The following is a 24,281-nucleotide window of genomic DNA, read 5'->3' on the forward strand; positions in this document are numbered from 1 at the left end:
TCTGAGACTTGGCTGGTACTCTCTTTGAGGATCTCGGCCTATATTAATAATCTGGTAACCAACTGGTGATCAGGATGAGACCTCCATGAATGAAATGATGATCTCACTGGGGACCTGGCACTCATTAAATATTCTGCCTTGGGGGAGGGGACCGGGTCCAGCTCTCCCTTGGTGGTCTCAATGAGGCCCTGCATCCCAATGGGTGATCTCTACTGGATCCTGGCATTTGATTGGTGAATTTCATGAGGGTCAGTTCCACAAAGGGACATCTCAGTAGAATAATGGGCCTTAATTTTATGTCTCTATGAATGTCACTATCCATGGCAGCCATCACCTCTGCCTTGGAGTTCTATAACCACTGGGATTATGATAGAGTGAAAGAGGCAATGGTTGGATTTGTTCTTTCAACTTCACGTTTTCTTGTTTCTAAAAATGTAGCTGTAGGTACCTCTAAGACCGTGATGCATCTAATGTCAACAGCTGAATTTGTCTTTGTGGAACCTGAGTACTTATTGTGAGGCTGTTTTGTCATGAATATAGACTTTTAAATTGAATTTCCTAAAAGGTTTTCAAAATCAGTCTGCCAAAGCCAATTAAATAGGTTACAAATCCTAGGTGGGAGCTGTCTTTTGTCCCTTTCAGGGATCTAAGATGGGGGGTTGTGCAAACCTGTTCCCATAAAGACACTTTCCTTCTGCATCCAATTCCCTGAGATAGGAGACAACAATGAAGAGGTTGGAATCCCTAAAAGGCATGGTTTTTGCCACCTTGATAAGACTTCAGAACTGACAAGTGCAGTGACCAATTAACATGCAATCCACCTTGTGACAAAAAGGTGATGGACTCAAGATGCAGAATAAGACAGAGTTCTCAGTTTCAGGGAAATGATGAGGTCAGACTGCTCCAATCATATTCCTATACCCCAGTTTTCATCCCATTCCCAAATGAGGGGTATCCCCTTTGTTTCCAGGTCTTAGCCCCCACAGAGATCCTCACCGCTATATTCTGGAATCCGGGGATGGAGTGATTTGTGACTTTTCTCCTTCCAGCTCCTAACTACAACCCAAATCCTGTGAAAGGCCCGTTGGTCCCTTCTGCTCTGTAGTCCTCCTCCATTGCTTGGCTTCCTAGTCCCTCTGCCCTTTGCATTCCTCTAGGCCTACACCCAGCAATTCCTCTACAATGACCCTGAGGACCACACTGCTCTCCCACATCCCCTCAGGCCCTTACCCCATTTTGCTTTCAAAGTTAAGATCACAGTTAAAGTCAGAGACAGTATGGTCCCCAGAGCCGCTATTAACCATATGCCCAGCACCGGTGAAGTGTTGTTGTGACTGGGTGTTCTTGTCACCGCTCTCCCATGCCCAATCCTTGTGTGGGGACTTGGGTTCTCCCAGAGCTGCTAAGGGCTCAGTGTCATGGCCAGGATACCACTCCTTATGGAGTTGGAGTCATGCAGAGGAGTCAGACTGTTGTCCAATGATGCAGTCACTTGGTAGAGGAGACAGAGCCAGAGAGGAGGGTGTGGCTCCCTCTTGTCCAGGTTCTGGAAGGTTTATATTATGTAGGATTTAGACCAGGGTAGTCCCACATGAACAAAGGGGGCAGGCATCCCTGTGTGTCTGTGCCCCCCCCCCACCCCATACCCCCGGCACCATCCCTGCCTGATCTTTGTCTCCTCAGGCCTGGAGAAAGGAGGCTGAGACCCGCCCCTCCCCCAGACCAGCCCCTTCCTCCTCTGCTCTGGGGCTTGGGAGGAGTCCAAGTCCCATTGAAGGGTTAGTGCTTCCCTTTTGTGGAGCCCAGGACCCCACTCCCTTCATGTCCCCTTCCCCCTCCTTGGCCTCCTCTCATTTTAGACCCTCAACAACCCCAAGCTGACCTCAGGAGGTGCCCCCTCCCAGCCCCAGCAGCCTGCCCTCAAGAACCTGGGACCCTGGTCAACCCTGGGCCTACATGCAGGCGAAGATGCACTGGGGCCCCCTCTCCTCCCAGGCTGGGTGATGGGGACTGAGAGAAAGGACTGGAGTGTGGGCGCCCCCAGTGCTCTGGGCCTGATGTCTGAAAGCCCCTTCTCATCCCTTCTTCTTCCTCCCTCCTCCCTTTCCCTTCTATTCTGGGAGGAGACTAGCCCCACCCTACAGTGAGGTCACAGCGCCCACCCCCTCCTACCCTCTATTTCTGTAAGTTCTCTTTGTCTTTGGAGGAGAAGGAGGAGATCACCCCATCTCCTTGTTCCTTTGACTGTGGAGGGGGAGGTGAGCAGCTTAAGATCTGCCTGTCTCTCACCCTCTCCCATTCCCCTTCCCCAGGACACCCCATCCTCCAGACTGAGCGATCCTGAGGGGCCTGCTAGTGCCAAAGGGGCTGGGTTTGAGGTGAGTGCCCCCTCCCCTGCTCCTTCCCCTGCCCCTCCCATTATTCTCCTTATCTTCTCCTTGGTTTCCCCCCCAAACTTTCATGAAGCTCCCCCACTGGCTTCTCTTAGCGTCTAGGGGATACTTGGAATTGTGTGTGTGTGTGTGTGTGTGTGTGTGTGTGTGTGTGTGTGTGTGTAAGGTCAGGGGAATATTAATCCCTTTGTTTATGCTTTTGCTGTGTATGTAGGTAGGATCTTCTGTGTGTGTGTGTGTGTGTGTATGTGTGTGTCTAAGGTCATGGAAGTATTAAAACCTTTGCTTACCCCTTTGTGTATATAGGTAACATTGTGTGTGTGAGTGTGTGTGTGTGTGTGTGTGTGTAAGGGCATGGGAGTATGAATCCCTTTGTTTATGCCTTTGTTGTGTATGTAGCTTGGATTGTGTGTGTGCAAGATCTTGGAAGTATTAATACCTTTGTTTATGCCTCTGTTGTGTATGTAGGTAGGATCATGTTTGTGTGTGTGTATTTGTGTCTCTAAGGTCGTGGAAGTATTAATACTTTTGTTTATGCCTCTGTTGTGTATGTAGGTAGGATCATGTTTGTGTGTGTGTATTTGTGTCTCTAAGGTCGTGGAAGTATTAATACTTTTGGTTATGCCTCTGTTGTGTATATAGGTAGGATCATGTGTGTATGTGTATGTGTGTGTCTGAGGCTGTGGAATTATTAATACCTTTGTTTATACCTTTGTTTTGTATAAATGTAGGACTGTCTATGTGTAAGGTCCTAGAATTATTAATACCTTTTTCTATGCCTTTGGTGCATATGTAGGTAGGATCGTGTGTGTGTGGGTCACCCTGTGTTTTTCAGCTCCGCCAGGACTGCACCTGCCTTGGGCTCCCTGCCTACTGAGGCCTTGGACTGGAGGACTGGAGCTCAGGGGGGTCATGGGATGGGGTGGGGTTTGGTACAGGCCAGCAGGGAGAAGCCTTTAGGAACACTCCCTCCCTCCCCTCCTCATGTGGACATTTCCTTCCTTCTTAACTCCCTTCTTCCCATCCTTGGCTTGGCCTTGGGGCTGGGGAGAGAGGAGGCAGTCTAGCATATCTTCCCCTCCCCTTCTCCATATCATCTCTTTCATTTTGTGTTCTTTAATTTAATGAAATATTTGTTTTTCTCTTCTGGTTTCAACCAGGACCTGGTGAATGGGGCTTTTCCATGTATCTTGTTGTGGCACAGAAAGAGGGGACTGTCCCTGACCCTGCAGATCTCCATGATTTACAGACTGAAAGAAGAGAGTTGTTTTCATGTGCACTGCTCTCTTTCTGAGGGATTCAGAGCATTTTGTCATAGGGCCTTTGGTAGCTTGCATTTCTTCCTTTGAAAACTTCCTCTTCATAACTTTTGACCTACTGGAAAATGGCTCTTAATGTTGGAAACTGGAATCAGTTCCATCTAGATCCTGCATATTCAGTCCTTAGGGAACTTTACTGCAAAGATGTTTTCCCTCACTTCACTGTGACCCTTCTCATTTTTTTTTTTGCGGGGCAATGGGGGTTAAGTGACTTGCCCAGGGTCACACAGCTAGTGAGTGTCAAGTGTCCGAGGCCAGATTTGAACTCAGGTACTCCTGAATCCAGGGCTGGTGCTTTATCCAGTGTGCCACCTAGCTGCCCCAACCCTTCTCATTTTAACTGCATTGACTCTCTTTGTGCAAAAACTTTTCCACTTTATCGAAGCAGAATTCTCCATTGTAATACATGATCCTCTCTCTTGTTTGTTCTATCAAGACCTCTCCCCCTCTCCATAGAAGTAAAAAGTAATTTCCTCCTTGCTCCTCTAATTTGCTATCGAGCCCCCTTTCACATCTGATTTATGTATCCATTAGTAGTTTAATTTGATGGATGGTGTCAGCTCTTGATGTCCTCTCAAATTTCTGGCAAACTGTTTTGCATTATAACATCTTTTTTAAAATTATCAAATAGTTGGTCTCAGACACTTGATAAATACTAGCTGTGTCACTTAACCCTCATTGCCCCACCAGAAAAATGATCAAATAGTGTGTCCTCTCTCCCCCTTCAGATTTATTAAACATTATTATTTTATTTGTTTGCTCCTATACTTTGCATACCTAATCATTTTCATTAATCAACCTCCTAATTTTTAACAAGTATCAATTGATTTCTGGGCAGCTAGGGGTTCTGCTGGGCCCCTAGTCAGCAAGACTCTTCCTTTGGTGTTCAAATCTGGTCTCCAACCCTCATAGTGATGCTTAGCAAGTCATTTAATGATGTTTGCCTCCGTTCCTCATCTCTCAAATGAGCTGCAGAAGGAAATGGCAACCACTCTAGGATAATCGCCAAGAAAGCAAACCCCAAAGGCAGTCAAGAAAAGTCAGATGGGACTAAACAAAAATGATTGTTTTCATAATCACTGATTTCTAGTGTAATTTGAGATCTGCCATTGATAATCACTAACCCACACCCATTTCTTTCCTCCTTCCCCCCTCCATTATTACTCTTGAGATTATTGACCTTTTAACAAAAAAAAAATTGTTGATCTTTTCTGTTTCTGACACCACCAGGGGATCCGATGTATCTCTCCCTCTCCCCATGCTCAAGAGCCATGCTATGTAACAAATGGTATTTATTGTTTTAGGGAGGAAAAGAAAAGTGAGCAGAACTGATTGAAGCATTCAAGAAATGGTGTGCAATGTGTAACCCCTGTGGACCTCTCGCCTCCTGGATGGGGTAGGATGATGGTGTCTTCTCACCATTTAGGTATCAAAACTGTATTTATTCCATAAAAGGAATTTGATAGCACTCCTCCTTTTCCTGTTGTTTCACATAGCTTATATAGTATTAGGGTGAAATGTTTTTAAAATATCTAGTAGAATTCATTTTCTAATCCATCTAATCCTGGAGAATTTTTTTCTGAGGGAACTCAGTAATGCCATTTTCAATTTCTTCTTTTAACATAGGGCTATTTAAGTATTCTATTTCCTCTCCTGTTTACATGGGCATTTTATATTTTTGTAAGTATGCATCCATTTCACGGACATTGTCTCTTTTTCTGGCATATGATAGGGCCAAATATAATTGCTTTAATTTAATCTTTGTTGGTTATGTATTCACCTGTTCCTTCTTGAGACTGATAATTTGTTTTTCTTTCTTTTTGTTCATCAAATTAACCAATGGTTTATCTATTTTATTAGTATTTAGATAAAACCAGCACCTACTTTTATTCATTCAATTGATTTTTAAAAAAATTTTTAATCTGGGGTCAGATAGGTGGTGCAGTGGATAAAGCACCAGCCTTGGATTCAGGAGTACCTGAGTACAAATCTGGCCTCAAACACTTGACACTTAGTAGCTGTGTGACCCTGGGCAAGTCACTTAACCCCCATTGCCCCACAAAAAAAGAAAAGAAAAAATTAAAAATTTCTTAATCTCACCTTTTGTTTCTGGGTGTCTATTTTGACATTTCATTGGAAATTATTTCATTTGTTCTTTTTTTAGTTTTTTGATCTGGTCTTTCTCTTTTTTATTGATGTAAGCATTTAGATATAAAAATTTCCAGAAAGTACTGCTTTTATACACATTCCACAAATTTTGGAATGCTGCCTCATTGTTTTAATTCTCTTAATAAAATTATTTATTGTTTCTATGATTTGTTCGCTGAGTCATTCATTCCTTAGGATTACATTATTTACTTTCCATTAATTTATAATCTCTCTTTCCATGTCCCTTTCTTTAATGTAATTTTTATTGCATCATGATATGCAAAGGATGCATTTAATATTTCTGCTTTTCTGCATTTGACTGTGAGGTTTATATAACCTAATACATAGTAAGGTAAGCTTTTGTGTAGGTGCCATGAACCACTAAGAAAAAGATATATTCTTTTATATCCCAAATCAGTTGTCTCCAGAGGTCTCTCATATCAATTTTTTGTAAAATTCTCAACATCTCCTTTAGTCCTTTCCTGTTAATTTTGTCATTAGTTTTATCTGGTTCTTAGAGGGGAAAGTTGATGTCCCCCAACTAATCTAGTTTTACTGACAATTTTGTCCTCTAAATAATTTGACTTCTCCTTTAGAAATATGGATGATATATTATTTGGTACATGTATATTTAGTACAGATATTACTTCAATATATATGTTACTTCCTTGTCTATGATACCTTTTAGGAAGACGTACTTTTCTTCTTGGTTTCTTTTTTGTAGTGAGGCAATTGGGGTTAAGTGACTTGCCCAGGGTCACACAGCTAGTAAGTGTTAAGTATCTGAGGCTGGATTTGAACTCAGGTACTCCTGACTCCAGGGCCGATGCTCTATCCACTGAACCACCTAGCTGCCCCCTTCTTGGTTTCTTTTAAATATATCTTTCTTTACTTGTGCTTTTTCTGAGGTCATGATTGCTTGCCCTGCTTTTTTCACCTCACTGAAGCTTAAAATATATTCCTCCAGTCTTTTACCTTTGTTCTGTGTGTATATCTACTTCAAATATTTTTCTTGTAAACAACATATTTTGGGATTCTGGGTTTGAATCCACTCTGCTATCTGTTTCTGTTTTTTGGGTGAGTTTATCCCATTGACATTTACACTTATGATTACTAACTGTGTATTTCCCTCTATCCTGTTTTTCCAATTTCTACTTTTCTCTGTCTGTCCTTTTACCCTGTCCCTCCTCACCAGTGTTTTGCTTCTGGCTACCTGTCCCTCAGTATGCCTTTCTTTCTATCAGCCTCCAACATTTATATCTCCCTCATTAATAATCCACTAACCCACTCATCATAGAAGCTTTTCCAAAGCTTTTTATCCCTCCTGATATGTCCCAAGGCTCCAATTCCCTCACCCTCTCATAGGAGAACATTGGTTTACATAAGAAAGGAAAGAATGGAGTCCATTCACCAAGAGGTCCCTCTTTTCTCCATTCCTTCCTGTCATCTCCTATAGATTACCATTATAGCATCCCTTCTCTCACTTATCTTCTTTCTCTCCCTATCTATGGCTTGGGCCCTGCCCTGCCTACAAACATTTCTATGTCTCCCCATTCCCCTGAAAGTCATCCCTTGACCTATTGTAGTCTCTTTGTCCTATAGGTAACATTCTCAACTTCAGCAGTTTTCCATTACTATAGTTTCTCAAAGTTCCATCAGAGGTAGAGACAATTTGTTGAAGAACAATAGTTATGATTGTTTATATATGCATGTATTTGTGCGTGTGTGTAATTTGAATTTTTCTTTCTGTATAGGCCCTGATGCAAAGTGGAGGAAGGTTGTCATCCAAGAGATGACAGTGAGAGCACCCCTGAGGGGACAGGGGCTCATTGACTCATTCCTTGGCAACCCCACTCCCTAGTTGCACAAACTACATTAAGAAGACATTGGCCAACACAATACAGGAGCCCCCAGATACTCTCTGCATCAGTCTGTCCAGGTAGGAAGTCCAGTTCTCTAGACTCATCTTCTCCATGAAGACTTCATGAGGTGTGTTAGATAGATAGATAGATATACAGAGAGAGAGAAAACATTTCTTGGGTGTTTACTATGACAAGCATTGTAATAAGTATAGGGCTGGGGTTTATCCCACAGCAGGGGGTGATTGTAGACAAGGCAACAGTCAAGGAGAGAGAAGAGAAGAATATGACAGAGTGATTCCAGGTTGTCGTGCTGTGAATTATGGTTTGGGACATGAGAGGACATCACAGCCATCTTCATTTTTACATATGAGGAAACAGTGGCACAAAGCAATTAAATGACTTTCCCAAGGATGCATAAGTAGCAATTATCTGAGGTATTACTACACGAAGGTATTCCTGACTCCACTCACAGGAATGCCCATCAGCTGGGGAATGGCAAAACCAGCTGTGGTAAAGCATTCTATCGATTTCCAAAGAACTGGTCCTGACTGAATATAGACTGAAACATACTGTTTTTTACTTTATTCCTTTCATTGATTGTTATTTCATGCATGATTTCTCATACAAAATGACTAATATACTAACTTTTACATAATTGCAAAAAAAATATTGAATTGAAAGGGATCTCAAAGGTCAACTAATCAAACCATCTCATTTTACAGGGGAAAAAACTGACCCTCAGAGTGGCGATGTGAATCATCTGAAATCACAAATTTCATAAGTGTCCACACCTACTAAGTTAGGATGTTAACACAGATCTTCCTAACACAGAATTGAGTGGCATATCCATTAGATTCTGCTGCCTCTTATATTCCCATATCACTAATGTGCCCTCATCTCTCTAGATCTTCTGACACTAAAAAGTTGGGGGGAATTCTTTTTTAAACATCAAAAGAAAAGTCATTTCCAAAAATTATCAAATTTCACCTCATGAACATTCAACAGTGACTTATTGGTTTGAATTGAATTCTTTAGCAAAATACCTGTATAGATTCTACTTTCTCTAAGGTGAGAAGTCCTTATCCCAGTTTTAACTTTTGCCAAAATGAGTTTTCAAGGATTTACACAACAGCTTATGTTACATGAGATATCAACAGATATAAAAAAGTCACTTCAGCACCAAAGACACTGGACAGCTCTGTCAGATATCCTCTCAGTAAAGCACCTCATCTAGTAATACTCACATATGCATCAGGTGGACCCCGTGGGGACATGGTAGCACAAGGATGGGCAACTAGGTAGCACAGTGGATAGAGCGCTGGGTCTGGAGTGAGGAAGACTCACCTTCATGACTTCAAATCTGGCCTCAGACTCTTATTAGCTGTGTGACTTTGTGTAAGTCACTTAACCCTCTTTGCCTCAGTTCCTCATCTGTCAAATGAGCTGCAGAAGGACATGGCAAACCAATCTAGTATCTTTGCCAAGAAAGGCCCAAATGGGGCCACAAAGAGTTGGACACAAAAGGAAAAATGACTCAACCATGCACAACCACCCTGTGGTTCTTCAAAAACATGATGTGTACCATGGTTAGAAACAACTGGACACACACTGGTCATCTGTCATCACAACAGGTAGTAATGTATCCTATAACTTCATCAAACACAAAAAGACAGAGGCTCTCAAACATCTGGGTCCAGGAGATTACTACAAGAAAACCTCATTCTTCCTATGCCTGCATTGCTATATTAACAGAATAATGAAAGGCATGGCCCATACTGCAATTTCATGTCATTTTGCCAATCTGAAAACCAATGACAGTGAATGGGGAAAGGGCTGGTGTTTGTTCAATTCACCACAGTATTTTTTAAAATTTCAATTCCAAGTCCTGTTTCCTCCAGAACATGGGTTTGACCATACCTCTTCCTTCCCTACTAAAACAGCATGTAGTTTTCCCCCAAAGGTGGCAGAGCTACTCCTGGAACCCAAGACAATCTTTTTATACTTCTCTAATTAACTCCCTATCCCACTCATCACAATGGCTCTTCAGAAAATTTCCATCTTTCCTCAAAACTTCCATGGCTCCTTCCCATACCCACCCACCCACCCAGCTGAGAACCTGCCTCATTTTTACTGACAATATTGAGATCATTTCTTGAGAGCTCCTCCTTCTCCCCTCCTCTTCTCTCATCACTCAAATGCTTTCTAGCACTGTCTCCTCCTCTACCCCTGTCTCACACATAGAGATGTGCTTACTCCTTCTTGAGCACAATCCCTCTCTACATGCAGAACTGGTCCCTTCTAGTTCATTTCAGCCAGCAGATTGCTCCCTCTATAATGCCCATGTATCTTCAATCTCTCCCTATGTACTGCCTACTTCCCCCTGTCTACAACCATGTCTATGTCTCCTGCATCCTTAAAAAATTTCTTCATAGATCCATCCATCCTCTCTAATTATCATCCCATACATGACCTCCCCTTTGTGGCAAAACTCCTTGAAAAAGCGATTTACAATAGTCACCTCTGTTTGCTTTCCTCTCTCTCCTTAACTCCCTACAGTGTGCCTTCTGTCCTCATCAGTCAACTGAAACATCTCTTCCTAATGTTCCTAACCATCTCTTAGATACCAAATCTAAAGTACTTTTTTAATCCTCAGTTTTTCTGATCACTTTGCAGCCACTGTCGTTCACCTTCTCTTGATAATTTTGACTAAAGTTTTGTGACATGATTTTCCCCGGGATATACTTTTAATTGGTTAATAAACATTTATTAAGGGACTATTAAGTGCCAGGCACTAGTGAGCACTGGAATTAGAAGGAAAGGTAAAAGACAGTAGCTCTCCCTGAGCACCTCACCATGGCCACTCCTTTTCAGTGTCCTCAGCTGGATCTTCATCCCGGTCCTGCCTGGTAGCCATGAGTGTCCCACTGGGCTCTGTCCTGAACTGCCTTCCCTTCTGTCTCCATACTATTTCACTTGCTGTTCTTGACAGTTCCCATGCATTAAGTTATTATCTCTGTGCATATGATTCTCAGATCTACTTGCGCAATCTGAACCTCTCTTCTGACCTTTAATCTCTACCTGGCCTATTAGATATATCCAACTGGATGTGCTGGAGACAATGTAAATATAGTGAATTCAGAATTGAACTCTTTCTACCCCCCTACCCTCAACACTCTTCCCTTTCAAAATTCCTTATTACTGTTGGAAGTACCAGCATCCTCCCAATCACCCAGGTCCAGTTTCCTTACATCTTACACACTCCTCCTGCATTCCCCCTCACTCCTGTGATGTGCTCTTCAGTCCAGCAACAGCTGCCTCCTTGCTGTTCCTAGCAGAACATGCTCCATCTCCCAGATCTGGCCAATTTCTCTCAGTGGCTGGCCCCCACACCTGGAACATTCTCTCCTCATCTCTGCCACATGATTTCTCTGGCTTTCTTCAAGTCTCAGCTAAAATTCCACTATCTATAGGAAGCTTATCCCCATTCACACAAGTCTCTATCTAGCACCTTCCTTATGTTGATTATTTCCAGTATTGCCTGTATATAGATTTTTTTCTCCATAGTTGTTTCTTGTCAACACTATTAGTCTGAGTTCTGTGAGGGAGCAGGGACTGTCATACAGTTCTTCATATTTCCCATGTTGCACAGAGCCTGCCTCATAAGAAGCAATTTAAAATATCTATTAACTGAATGGCACCTATTTACCCTAGTGTATTTTCATGGTCCCCTAAGGGCATGGAAAGTCACACAGATGGGAACTCAGGAGGTCTCAGACTTGGGGGATTTCTGAAGACCACTCAAGTCCTCATAATCTTCTCTAGGACCCTGCTCCTCTTTTGTGCAGAGCACTGAGGGTTAAGTGACTTGCCCAGGGTCACAAAGCTAGTAAGTGTCAGGTGTCTGAAACAGAATTTGAACTCATGTCCTCATGAATCCAGGGCCAGTGCTTTATCCACTGCTCCACCTAGCTGCCCCAGGAACCTGTTCTGACAGCCAGAGGTGTTTTATGTGAAGAGGAGGGTTGCTATGTCCAGAGAAGCCATGTCACTATATCATTATTGTATTTCTATGCTGTATTAGCTCAAAGTAAACCTGCCATTGTGAACTGTGCAATGACTTCCCAGTACCTCATTTCTTGCCAACACTGATCCTGAATTAAGGCATCACTGTCATCATCAAAACTAGTTGGTCCTGGCTAAGAAGTTGAGTTGTTTTTTCTTGTTGTTGCTGCTGTTGTTTGCCCTTCGTTCATGCAGAAGACCGTGACATCAAGGTGATGTCAGGACTTGCACTGAATAGGATTTAAGCGAGAGAGGGCTGTGCAAATCACCAACCTCACTCTCTCATCCAGAGCCGTCTGGGTCCAGTGGCAAGATATATATCAGGACAACTGTCAGAGGCCCTGGGTGTTTAAGGCAACTGTGGTTAAGAGACTTTCCAGGGGTCACATAATTGTCTGAGGTGAAATTTGAACACCCAGCTTTAGGGCCAGTGCTCTATCCATTGTGCCACATAGTTGCCACAAGAAATAGAGTACTGGATCAGTGGAATAGGTTACACACAAAAAACATCGTAGTAAGTGACTATAGTAATCTACTCTCCAATAAACCGAAACACTCCAGTTTGTGGGTTAAGAACTCACTATTTGAAAAAAAAACTTCTGGGAAATCTGGAGAATAGAATAGCAGGAGCTGATCAGGGAGGTCACCAGAGTGCCTGGGATGATGTTTGTTCCCTTCCCTGATGCATGTCTCATGGCAACAACTACTTTATCTTTCTTCTTGTGCACACTACTCTGCAGTCATCATCGTTATTTCTCTTTCTCTGGCTCTGGCTCTGCATCCTTATGTATGTCTTTGTTTTGTTTCCTGTCTCTCAATATGTGAACTTTATACGCCTGTGTGTACATATGTGTGCGTGGGTGGGTACCTCCCGATATTTTGTAGCCCCTGGTGATTTAGATCTGCACCCAAGTGGCAGTCCAGAACAAAGTTGGGAAGAAGCCCTCCCCTCCTCTTGGCCCAGGGATCCTAATGGAGGTTGGATAAGTAGGTGGACTGAATGCTAACAACTCAGCATTACAGGTATCCTTGGCAACAACCTGTCACCTTGGCAACCAGCGATTAGAGCTAGCTTCTGCTGCCTTGCTAGAAGAAACTTTTTGCCTCTAGAGACATTGTATTCCAACAAAGGTGGGTGGCTATCTTGACCTGGATTTCTGTGTGAGACCCCCATCCTACTCCCTGCCCTTTGAACAAGCCAGAGCCAAGCATCCTGGGACCCAGGGGTTGGGCTTTTTGTCACAGGGATCTTCAGTGCCTGTTTATGCTTTCACATTTATACTGATTAAATCATTCACCTCTTCAGTAATGTGCAGTGATTAAGCCAACGTAGAAAGCATCACTCATACAAAGGCAGGGGATTAAGTTCTGCTGGACTTCCATGGGTTCATTTGTATGATGTGGCAAGGGAAAAATCATTTTTGCTTTTTAATTCATTTATTACTAAAAATCACTGGCGGGGGGAGCAGCTAGGTGGCACAGTGGATAAGGCACTGGCACTGGATTCAGGAGGATCTCAGTTCAACTTCAGCCTCAGACACTTGACACTTACTACCTGTGTGACCCTGGGCAAGTCACTCAACCCCCATTGCCCTGCAAAAAAAATCACTGGGAGGAGGACCTTCCTCCAGGGTCAGGTAGACTACATTTGGACCATATACACCCCAGGTTCTGGAGGAGGTCTGATGGTGGGAGGAAGAGTTTGGTCTTAATTAGCCTTGAAGGATCAAAAATTCTAAGCAACTGTATTAATTGACTTGACCTCCAGTCCACTCCCTGATTGGGACAATCTCTAGCACAAACTGGGGAGCTTAGGCAAATGCCCTTCCAGCAAGGATATTCAGTGTTCTGAAGACCCTCCCAGATCTGTCTGTGTGGTGAAAGCCCTTCTAGTGCAGCCAGTCAGCAGATAGCCTGAGGTCCCCCTGGAGCAGTGCCATTCTGGGTTCCAAGGTCCCTTTTATCTCTGGCATTCCGTGATGCTAATCTGATCCTCCCTACTTCTGACATTGTGTGTTTCAGGGTCCCTTCCAGCTCTGACATTCCATCTTCTCTGATCTCTGGGTGCTCCCAGATCTCACATTCTCTCATCTAAGGGTGTCTCCAGCCCTGACATTCTGTGATCTGTTCTCTAAGTGTAACATCACCTGACAATGGTGAGCTCATATTTAAAATGATCTTAGGGATGATATAATGTCCCCCCTCAATCCACAAGGCTCCCTCTTCTATAACTTCCAAGAATTTTTAGGTGAGACATTATGGGTTAAAACAATCCCTAACATTTAGGCAGAGCTTGGACTCTGCTTCATTGACATTTGTATCTACTGTGAGTGAAATTTTCCCCAGCCCTTAGATTTAAGTGATTCAACTACAAACAAATCAGTTCTTTGACTAAAAGAATGTGATTTAATGTGATTTACCTATTTCTTTAGTAACTGACATTAATAGTAATGCAACATGGGGCAGCTGGGTGGTGCAGTGGATAGAGCACTGGCCCTGGAGTCAGGAGGACCTGAGTTCAAATCTGGCCTCAGACACTTCACACTTACTAGCTGTGTGACCCTGGGCAAGTCACTTAACCCCAATTGCCTCACTAAAATAAAATAAAATAAAATGAGTAGTGTAGGGGGCAGTTAGGTGGCGCAGTAGATAGAGCACTGGTCTTGGATTCAGGAAGACCTGAGTTCAAATCCAGCCTCAGACACTTGACATTTACTAGCTGTGTGACCCTGGGCAAGTCACATAACCCTCATTGGCCCGCCAAAAATTAAAAAATAAATAAATAAAACGAGTAGGGTATATGAGCAGTTAAGCCTTGTAGGATATAAATGTCAGTCTCTGGCTCTGCTCTGGGTCTTTGCAAACTCACCCCTGCCAGAGACCGGCTTTATTGTGAGATAGGCCCTCTCTCAATAAACCTATATTTTCTACAGCTTGGAGACTTCCTTCTTCTTTCCTTCTTCAGACTTAGACATTTTTGTGACACTGCCTCTATTCAACCCCTGCACTCTTAAAGTCTGAGGCAAAACTCAGGTTACTAGAAACCCTTGTGCAAATAAAAATCAGATTACTGTATTGTCTAAGACTAGATAGGAATTCAGAGGGGAAGCTGGTGAAGGAGCAGACCTCTTCTTGGAACATTCCTTAGGCCTCCCTTATGTCAATACACTGCTGACACCAGCCTGGCTCTTCCACTCTGAGATGCTCATAAAGCCAGGGTCCATCTCAGATACTTTCTTTTGCTGCCAGAGCTCATAGCTACCTTCTCTTTCTCCTCTTGCTGATTGAACCAGGTCTGCCAGTTCTTGGTTCACTTTGCTCTGACTCTACTCCTTCCTCTCAACTTTCAAACCCTTTCAAGGGTTTCTTCCTTTTCCCTTTTTAGCCTGTTCCTTGCCAAAGATCAGTTGCCACCCTTAATTTGCCCTTCTCATGGAGGAGGCTAAAAAGGGGCTAATAGATAACCTATCAATTGTAGCTAAAAAGGGTTATCAATAGTACCTAAAAGGGTTAACAGAGAACCTAAGGTTTGTGTTCTTACAGTAACCAGCCAAGAGGGTTTGTCCCTATCAACCCTCACCATCAGCAGAGACTGTAACTAGGGACTATTAACCATTCATAGCCATTAATGGTTCTGCATGACAGGACACCTAGAAACCAGATCTTAAGTAAAGAGCTATCCTAAACACAGAGACCCTCTGGGTCTCACAGGTCTAAGCCTGTCTTTATGAAGATGCTCAGAAACGACCAAATTTATCCTTAATTTCACCTCATGACGTGTAAACCCCCAAAACACACCTCCACGGAACAGGTAGCCACCTCAGAGGTAGCCTTAGGACCTCAGGAAGTCCAAATTAGGCTCAGACCTCCCATGTACCTCCTTAAGGAGGAGATTAAGATAATGATGAGATACCCTATTTTTTCTCACTGTAAATATAACCATTTTCATCCCCCTTTTCGAGACACATCTCTCCTTGGGTGATTCTCCCTGTGGTCATGACAGTATTTTAATAAAACTTGGGAAACTGAGTTACTGAGTCTTGTAATTCCTTTGGGACACCTCATGATCAATTTGATCAGTTAAATCCATCCCTGTTACTACATCACTTCCTCTTGTCATCCTTCCCTTTCTCTTATCTGTTTTTCCTATTATTTCCCTACTGGATAAGATAGATTTTCATTCCCAACTGAGTATGGGTATATAGTCTTCCCTCTTTGATAAGATTCCAGTGAATGATGTTCAAGTGATGCCCACTAACTCCCCCCCCCCACTTCCTCCTTCAGTGTAAAAGCTCTTTCTCACATGCCCCTTTTCTATGAAAAAATCTCCCCCATTCTATCTCTCCCTTCTCCCAGTGCCTCCCTCTTTCTCACTCTTCCATTTTCTTTCTGAGATTACCCCAACATAATCAACTCACACCCATGGTCTCTGTCTATGTAGAATCCTTCTAATTGCCCTTATGATGATAAAGATCTTATGAGTTACATGTATTATATATTGTGACAAATTATAACTTGAGAGGCATGTTTCAGGATAATTCAAACATTTTATTCATTAGGCCTGCAAGTTATCAATAAAAGGTTGGTTCTTTTGTTGTCTCAGACTAAAGATGATCTTGGTGGTTGGGTCACAGCTTATATAACCCTGAAACAGTATGTGGTTCATCAAGTAGCAATCAAATCAAAGTGGTTAAGATAGTTGGAGGTGGGCTATCTTAAAATGAAGCACTATACCAGATTGATTATAGCTTTAAGCCCTCAATTCAAAGCCCCTTTTCCCTGAATGGACTTAGGGACCCTGGGAGGAAGAGCCTTCCTTCAGCTATCTAGACAAGAGGATTTGTCTCCACCCAAGCTGGAGTAGAACACAATGAGCTTCCCTGCCCTAGATGAAATTCCTTGCATGGTTGGCTAGGGACTGACCAAGAGGAAGAGAATAACATGCAATATCATCATTAAAGTCTCTCAGTAAAAATTTCGGGGGTTTTAGAATACAGGAGGGAAGTTCTGAATCTTCCCAAGAAACCAGTTATTGATAATCATTACTTAGACTATATGGGAGTGTAAACAATTGAACCTCATTGAGTCTCTTTTCTGTTTATACTTTTATGCTTCTCTAGTCTTGTATTTCAGAAAGTTTAAACTTTCTCTGTTTTACAAAATGTTCAGTACCCTTGACTACTCAGTTTTTCTCTGTAGTTTATTCTACATTGTAATCCTAGCTCTTTGCCTTCCCTAATATCATATTCTCAGCTCTCTGATCCTTTAATATAGATGCCACTAACTCTCGTGTGATCCTGACTGTTGCTCCATTGTATTTGAATTGTTTTTTCTGGATGCTTGTAATATTTTGTCCTTTAGCTAGGAGCTCTGGAATATGGGTATAATATTCCTGGGAGTCTTCATTTTGGGATATCTTTCAGGAGGTTATTGATGGATTTTTTCACTTTCTATTTTACCTTCTGTACACAGGATATTAGCACAGTTTTCTTGGATAATTTTCCTGAAATAATGTCTAGGCTCTTTCTTTGATCATGGGTTTCTGGAACTTCAGCAACTGAAATGATCTCTCCTTCAGCTGTTGTCCAAGTATATTGTTTTTCTGTTGAGATTTTGCAGAATTGTTTTCTTTATTTTTAATCTTTCTGATTTTGTTTTATTGCAGGAAGCAAGCCACTCTCCACAGAAATAGACTGAGCAAGATGGAAGGGCCAATGTTGGGAAGCAATGCCTTGTCATCACTGTACAGAGCTCTACCTATGACAGCACTGTAAGTCGTGTTGACTATGGAGCATATGGGTGGAGGGGAATCTGGAAGAAGAAGGGACGTAGTTCACTGGTGGTGATTGTTCATTTGTATTAATGTGATGTGAGCTGGTGGCCAGCAGGATGCCATGCCCTAAACTTTCTGGCAATGCTGCTGTGCCCCAGCCCTTCTGGAGGGATCTCTGAGTGCCTGTTTCATTCTGAGCTTTATGCCTACTCCCCTCCACCTTCTTAATGGTGGCGGCGGTGGTGGTAGTGGAGCAGTCCTTTCCAAACTCCCAACTCTGCATGGAAGGGTCCCTGATGTTTTAGGGAGTACTTGGCCTTGTCATTTGCCCTGCTACTGGCAACCTTAGTGGCTCTGGTCTTTCCACCCACCCAACAGGTGACCCTTCCTTTGTGCATTGTCATTCCCAGTTAGAGTGGGAGCTCTTAGGGAAAGAGCACTGACTCCCTATCGATTTGTAATGGCAGCTTTTAGCCTGGTTCTAGGCTCATAGTAAGTAAGCACTTTACCAATGCTTTTTCAGTCATTCTTTTACTTTTAATTAACACTACTTGTGTTTTGAGCCTCCTGACTCTGTGTGCTTATCACGAAAGCTCCTGCCTATTGGTGGGAGTGGGCACCCAATTAGACTCAAGTTTCCAGAGGACACAGGGACCAAAAGCTCAGCTGCATGTCAGATGAAGAGACGACCTGGGTCCAAGTTGTACCTACTGGCTTGGCCACTTGACCATAAGCATATCCTTTAAGCTCCCTGTGTGCCAGACAGCTCCTTAATCCCTGGCTGATTCACACAGCAACAGGACTCTCTAAGCTGGAGTGCCTCACACCACTGAAAGCACTGGATGAAACAGTCATTCCAGGGAGAGAAGTACTTTGGCACTGCTTTCATGGGGTTGCGATGATGGCCATCTCCATTTCTTTACTCTTCTCTCATAGAAAGTTGGCAGCCTCTCTTTCTTTTTTGTTTTGTTTTGTTTTGTTTTGGGCAGGGCAATGGGGATTAAGTGACTTGCCCAGGGTCACATAGCTAGTAAGTGTCAAGTATCTGAGGCTGGATTTGAACTCAGGTACTCCTGAATCCAGAGCCAGTGCTCTATCCACTGCACCACCTACCGGCCCCACAGGGGACCAAGTGCTGGGCCCCAGAGATTGTTCCCAGGAGCACCTTGTACTAGCTCTAGGTCCCTTTCTGTAATGTCTTCTTGATCTCCTTATTGCCAGATCTCTTTCCTGCCTTTCTCTTCTTACAGGGACATCAGGATTTTAATGTCTGCAGGCTCAGTGTCCCCAGGGATCTTGAGGAAGCACCACTGTCTCCCCTCTGGTCAGGGCAGGCTTTTTCTCCATGTCCTTGCTCTTTGGCTCCCTTCCTTTGAGTCATATGTTAAATTATTTTTCACCTCTCCTGCTCCAACTTGCAATGCTCCCGACCCTCTCTTGTTGGCCCAGGTTCTAGGCTTCCTTTCTGTCCTCACTGTGAAAGCTATCCTTCCGAGGGCTCAGTCTCCCCTTATGCCTAATATTTTTTGCCATTTACTGTACCAGTGATACACACTTTTCTTCCATTCCTTGTCCTTCCTAAAGCTTCCTCTTAGTTGCCTCCCTCTCCTTTCTCTCCTCTTCCCAGGACAGAGAAGCCTTGAGACAGTCATAATGAGAGAACACATCATGGTTCTGTAGAACTCTGAGATGGATATAGGGCTTTCCTTACAAAAGCCCTGATAGGTGGGGAATGCCAGGATCATTGCAACTTTACAGTGATGAACCTGAGGCTTAAGAGCTTACTGGGCAAGAAGGGCAAGTATGAGAAAATGGCAAAGAAGTTGCCGGTCAGTGATGCTGGAAGGAAGGGCTCCCTTGAGAACTGTTCCCTCTGGCCCCCTCCCATTCACTCTAAGAACGTTGACCAATAGATGGTTTACATTTCTATACTGCTTTACTGTCCATAGATCAGGACAGTTAGGTGCCTATGTCAAAATGATTTACTCAGGTGACAACCTGAGTAAATCATTTCACCCTGTTTGCCTCAGTTTCCTGATTTGGAAAATGAGATAGAGAAGGAAATGGCAAACCATTCCTGTATCTCTGCCACGAAAACCCCAAATGGTGTCCCAAAGTGGCATGACTGAATAAAGAAATATAAAGAGCCATCCTAAAGAATAGAAAAAAATTTAAAAATCAATGAAACAAATCCATAAACTTAAAATGTCTGAAAATAAATTCATCCTGTCATCCCTGTGGACGTGTCATGTTTGGAAAAGAACAGTAAGATTTGTCTTCCTCTTTTTCAGGGCCATGTATCGCTAAGAGTTAATAAATTTTTAATAAATGCTTTTTTGGCCAATTTAGGAACTGTGGAGATTATAACACAGTCTTTTGCTGCCATCTGGTGGTTTAGAGAAGTATTGAAGAATATTATAGGACGGCCTTTGGTGCCATCTGGTGGCCAAGTTCGATATTGCAGAATTTGGCTCTTTGGTGCCGTCTTGTGGACATGAGGGATATTGCATTGTAATTAAAGTTTGAGGCAAGAAGGGAAGTGCAGATGTTACACTTTTGGTCAGCCATTTCATGTCCAATCCTCCGACTCATTTCAAACTCTATTTTTTAATTGAATTTTAGCCCATGTTACAACTCCTTCCTGGGTAAGCAGCCACAATGGAGCTAAATAAAATTCTAAATTTGAGATATGAGGACAGTAGTCAATTCCTTCAGTGTCACTATAGATTCTAACTAAATCTTCAACATCAAAATTATCTATTAAACTCTCCATCATATCAAAAGTCATACGATGCAACATAATATAATACTTCATAGCTATGGTGACACCACTGAGTTGATGTTACCCTCCATCGTAGTTAGGTAAAGACTTAATGTTGCCCAACCAAAGTTATCCAAAAGTTTGAGGAGATAAGTACAAAAATGATGGATGCTTGTTTTGAAGGAAATTTAGGGAAAACATATCAAGTTTGACAGAGACTTTACCAGCAAGAAATCAGACATTCAGGTAAATATTTGTCCTGTTGTCCAGGGCTTATTGTTGTTCAGTTGCTCAGTGCTGTATGACTTTATGTGATGTCATGAATTTTTAACCGTGGAGTTTTCTTAGTGAATATACTGGAGTGCTCTGCTATTTTCTTCTCCAGTGTGTTCTCATTTTACAGATGAGGAACTGAGTCAAATAAGGGTTAAGTGACTTGCCCAGGGTCACATATCTAATAAGTATCTCAGGCCAGAATTGATCCCAGACCTCTCTGGTTCCAAGTCCAGTGCTCTATCCACTGGGCCACCTAACTACCCTGTCCAGAGATACTAAAACAAACAAACCAAAAACTGGATGTATACGAAACCAGAGAATGAGGTTGCACCTGTACTCATTGCCCTCTGTAGTCAGGTTGGGACACCAGTCTGGCTTTTCTACTTCCAAATCTCCTCTTTTGGCTGAGAGAAGGGATTTTTTTTCTATTATGTTGATAACCAATTATTAAATTGGGATTCAGGCTTCTTCTCTCTATTAACTCATTCATGAATCAGCCCTTGTCGTTCAGTCCATCTCTGAAGGACATTGCTGATAAATAAGTTTTCCAAATCCTTAGGGAACATGCTCCTTGATCCTAGGCAGGACCCTAGTCAACTAGAAGATCTATTTCTATTTAGAGAAATCTAATCTAGGTGAATCCCAGCCCTAAAGCATTAAGTCTATGCCCTTGCAGCCCTGCATTATAGTTCAGGGTAACCTTGCTCATGAAGGAGGAAACCAACTAGAGTGGTCTGAGTAGAGATGCATTTCTTCGTCCAGGTTCTTGGAGGTGGCTGAGTCTCATAATCAAACTGGAAGTTTTCAGCAGGAGAAGTTGAGGACTTTTAACATACCTCTTCATAAATGTCTTCACCTCCTCATGAAGTATTCACCAATCAGGGGCGATTTTCATCTTTCGGGGCTCCTCCCTTGCCAAAGCTCTTTAAGCATTCAGTAATCTCCAAGGTTTTGTCTTTGCTTAGGAGAGAGACCAGTGACCAGCAATTTATTTGTGATCAGCCAGTGTTACTAATAAACTGATTATTAGCTATCCTGAAACTGTCTTTCAGGCTGTTCCTTCATCTCATTGCCCCTGAATCATGTTCTCCATCCCTCTCCAACAAATACTCAGAGACTCAAGTTTCCAGAGGACATAGGGACCAAAAGCTCAACTGCATGGCAGATCAAGAAAGTGAGGTCTGCTGGGCACATGGGATTGTATGTGACAGAGACAGTGTATGTGGCTCTTCCACTGTGAGTGTCTGTGTGTATACTTGTGTCTGATTGTTCAGTGCTTTATGCCTAGCCATGTAGCTATATTAGCCAGAGTAATTTCAGGTAGCATTAATACAAGCATGTAGTGGAGCCTGGGGTAGATGATAGAGGCCCAGTCTTGAAGTCAGGAAGACCTGGGTCCAAGTCCTACCTACTGCCTTGGCCACCTGACCATAAGCAAATAACTTAACACTGCCCCCCCCCCGGGTGCCAGACAGCTCCCTATTCCCTAGCTGATTGATAGGAGCAGCAGGACTCTGTAAGCTGGAGTGCCCCCACACCACTGAAATCACTGGGCTGGATAAAACAATCATGCCAAGGAGAGAAGCAACTCTCTGTGGTCCTGGTCACACCACACCTAGAATATCATGTTCACTTCTAGGATCCACGTTTAGGAAGGACATTGACAGGCAGGGATGGTGAGGGGCCTGGAAACCTCAGCCTATGAGGAACACACGAAAGGACGAGGGTTGTGTGGTGGAAGGAGCCATGAATGTAAAATCAGGACCTGGGTTTGAATTCTAGCTTCCCTGTGGCCTGTGTGACTGTCAGATTGACCCTTGGCTTCAGTCACTGAACCTCTGCCAGAGGCACAAATGAGGAGAGCAGGGGTCTCAAGTCATGGCACAAGAGAAAAAAATTGAATCACAGGATCCCGAGTTTATATACACTCTCGGATTCATGCTGCTGGTAAGTGTGCCTAGGCCAGTGGAACCAACTTAAACAGTGTAACAGAGCTCTCACACTGATGAATACAGGAACAATCTATTCTTTAGGGGGGATGGCTACTTTTAACTGAAACACACTGTTCAGTGCATTCTATTTGATTTATGTGTTTGTTCATATGTATCCTGGCTACAGCCTTGCCTTTCTTTCAGGCTGGTGACCCCTAGGTCATTGCTCAGGCACAGTAATTATGCTGTATTTTGTGAACCCATTCCAATCTACCCCCCTCAAACCTTCCTCTCCAGCCCTGTTTCCTCTAGTTTAAGTGGAGGGGATTGGGCGCTGCCAGCTCTAAGTTCCATGAGTCTCTAAGTGGGCAGCATTTCACTCTGCAGAGAGAAGACAGCAGAGGCAGTGGGAGATGTCCTCACATATCTGAAGAACTGTCACAGGGCAAAGAGATTACACTTTGGCCTAGCTTCAGAATGAAAATCTAGAATCAAAGGGAAAAATAAAGTGCCTGACACATAGTAGGAGCTTAATAAATACTTCTGTGATTGCTTGATTAATGGATTGATGCCAGGGATGCAGGATTGTCTTAACATAAAAAAATGAACTTTCCAAAGACTGACCTAGGTTGAGAGGTAGTGAGTTCCCCAATACTGAAGGACTCCAAGCAGAGATTGGAAGGTTTCTTATCAGTGGAATCATAGAGAGGCTTCATTATGTCTCAGGTAGGAAATGAGAGGCTGACTCTCCATCCTTTCCAAGAATAAGATTCAAGATGCCTGTGAACTGTGTGCTCTGGCACTGCTTTCATGAGGTTGTGATGAGGGGCATCTGCATTTCTTTACTCTTCTCTCCTAGAGAGCTGGCAGCCTCTCTTTCAAAAGCAAATACACAGGGCGGCTAGGTGGCGCAGTGGATAGAGCACCAACTCTGGAGTCAGGAGGACCTGAGTTCAAATCTGGCCTCAGACACTTAACACTTACTAGCTGTGTGACCCTGGGCAAGTCACTTAACCCCCATTGCCTCACCAAAAAAACAAAAAACAAAAAACAAAAAACAACAAAAACAACAAAACCAAATACACTAGTGCCCTTGATCAATCCCTTCTCCATAGGGGCCTAGGTTCTGGGCCCCAGAGATTGTTCCCAGGAGTGCCTTGTGCTACCCATGGGACCCTTTCTGCACTGTCCTCAGGATCTCCTTATGGCCAGATCTCTTTCCTGCCTTTCTCTTCTTAGAGGGTGATCAGGATTTTAATGTCTGCAGGCTCAGTATCCCCAGGCATCTTGAGGCAGTGCCAGTGTCTCCCCTCTGGTCAGGGCAGGTTTTTTCTCCATGTCTTTGCTCCCTGGCTCCCTTCCTTGGAGTGATATGTGGAATTCTTTTTCACCTCTCTGGCTCCCACTCACAACTGCCCCTGACCCTCTCTTACTGGCCCAGGTCCAAGGCTTTCTTTCCATCCTCACTGTGAAAGCTATCCTTCCCAGGGCTCAATCTCTCCTCATGCCTACTGTTGCTTGCTATTTGCTCTACCTGGGATATTCAATTTTCTTCCATTCCTGGTTGTTGCACAAGCTTTCTCTTAGTTCGTCTTCTTTTCTCCTATTCCCAGGACAGAGATCCCTTGAGACAACAATAATGAGAGAATACGTCTTGTTTCTGTAGAACTCTGATAGGTAGGGAATGCCAGGATCATTGCGACTTTACAGTGATGAATCTGAGGCTTAAAGAACTCACTGGGCAAGAATGGCAAGG

At 43.2% G+C, this 24,281-nt stretch overlaps 1 long non-coding RNA gene across 1 annotated transcript in view; it reads left to right on the forward strand.

The window, feature by feature from the left end:
* Positions 1–2,158: 2,158 nt before the first annotated feature.
* The window catches only part of LOC122733798, a 111,419-nt gene continuing 89,296 nt past the window's right edge, over positions 2,159–24,281 (forward strand). Inside the window, exons 1-3 of the long non-coding RNA XR_006353960.1 lie at positions 2,159–2,378; positions 5,017–5,138; positions 17,450–17,554. This is a non-coding gene — a long non-coding RNA (uncharacterized LOC122733798). The remainder of the gene's footprint in view (positions 2,379–5,016; positions 5,139–17,449; positions 17,555–24,281) is intronic.

The sequence above is a fragment of the Dromiciops gliroides genome, chromosome X, assembly GCF_019393635.1.
Source record: "Dromiciops gliroides isolate mDroGli1 chromosome X, mDroGli1.pri, whole genome shotgun sequence".
In the NCBI taxonomy this organism is placed as follows: domain Eukaryota; kingdom Metazoa; phylum Chordata; class Mammalia; order Microbiotheria; family Microbiotheriidae; genus Dromiciops; species Dromiciops gliroides.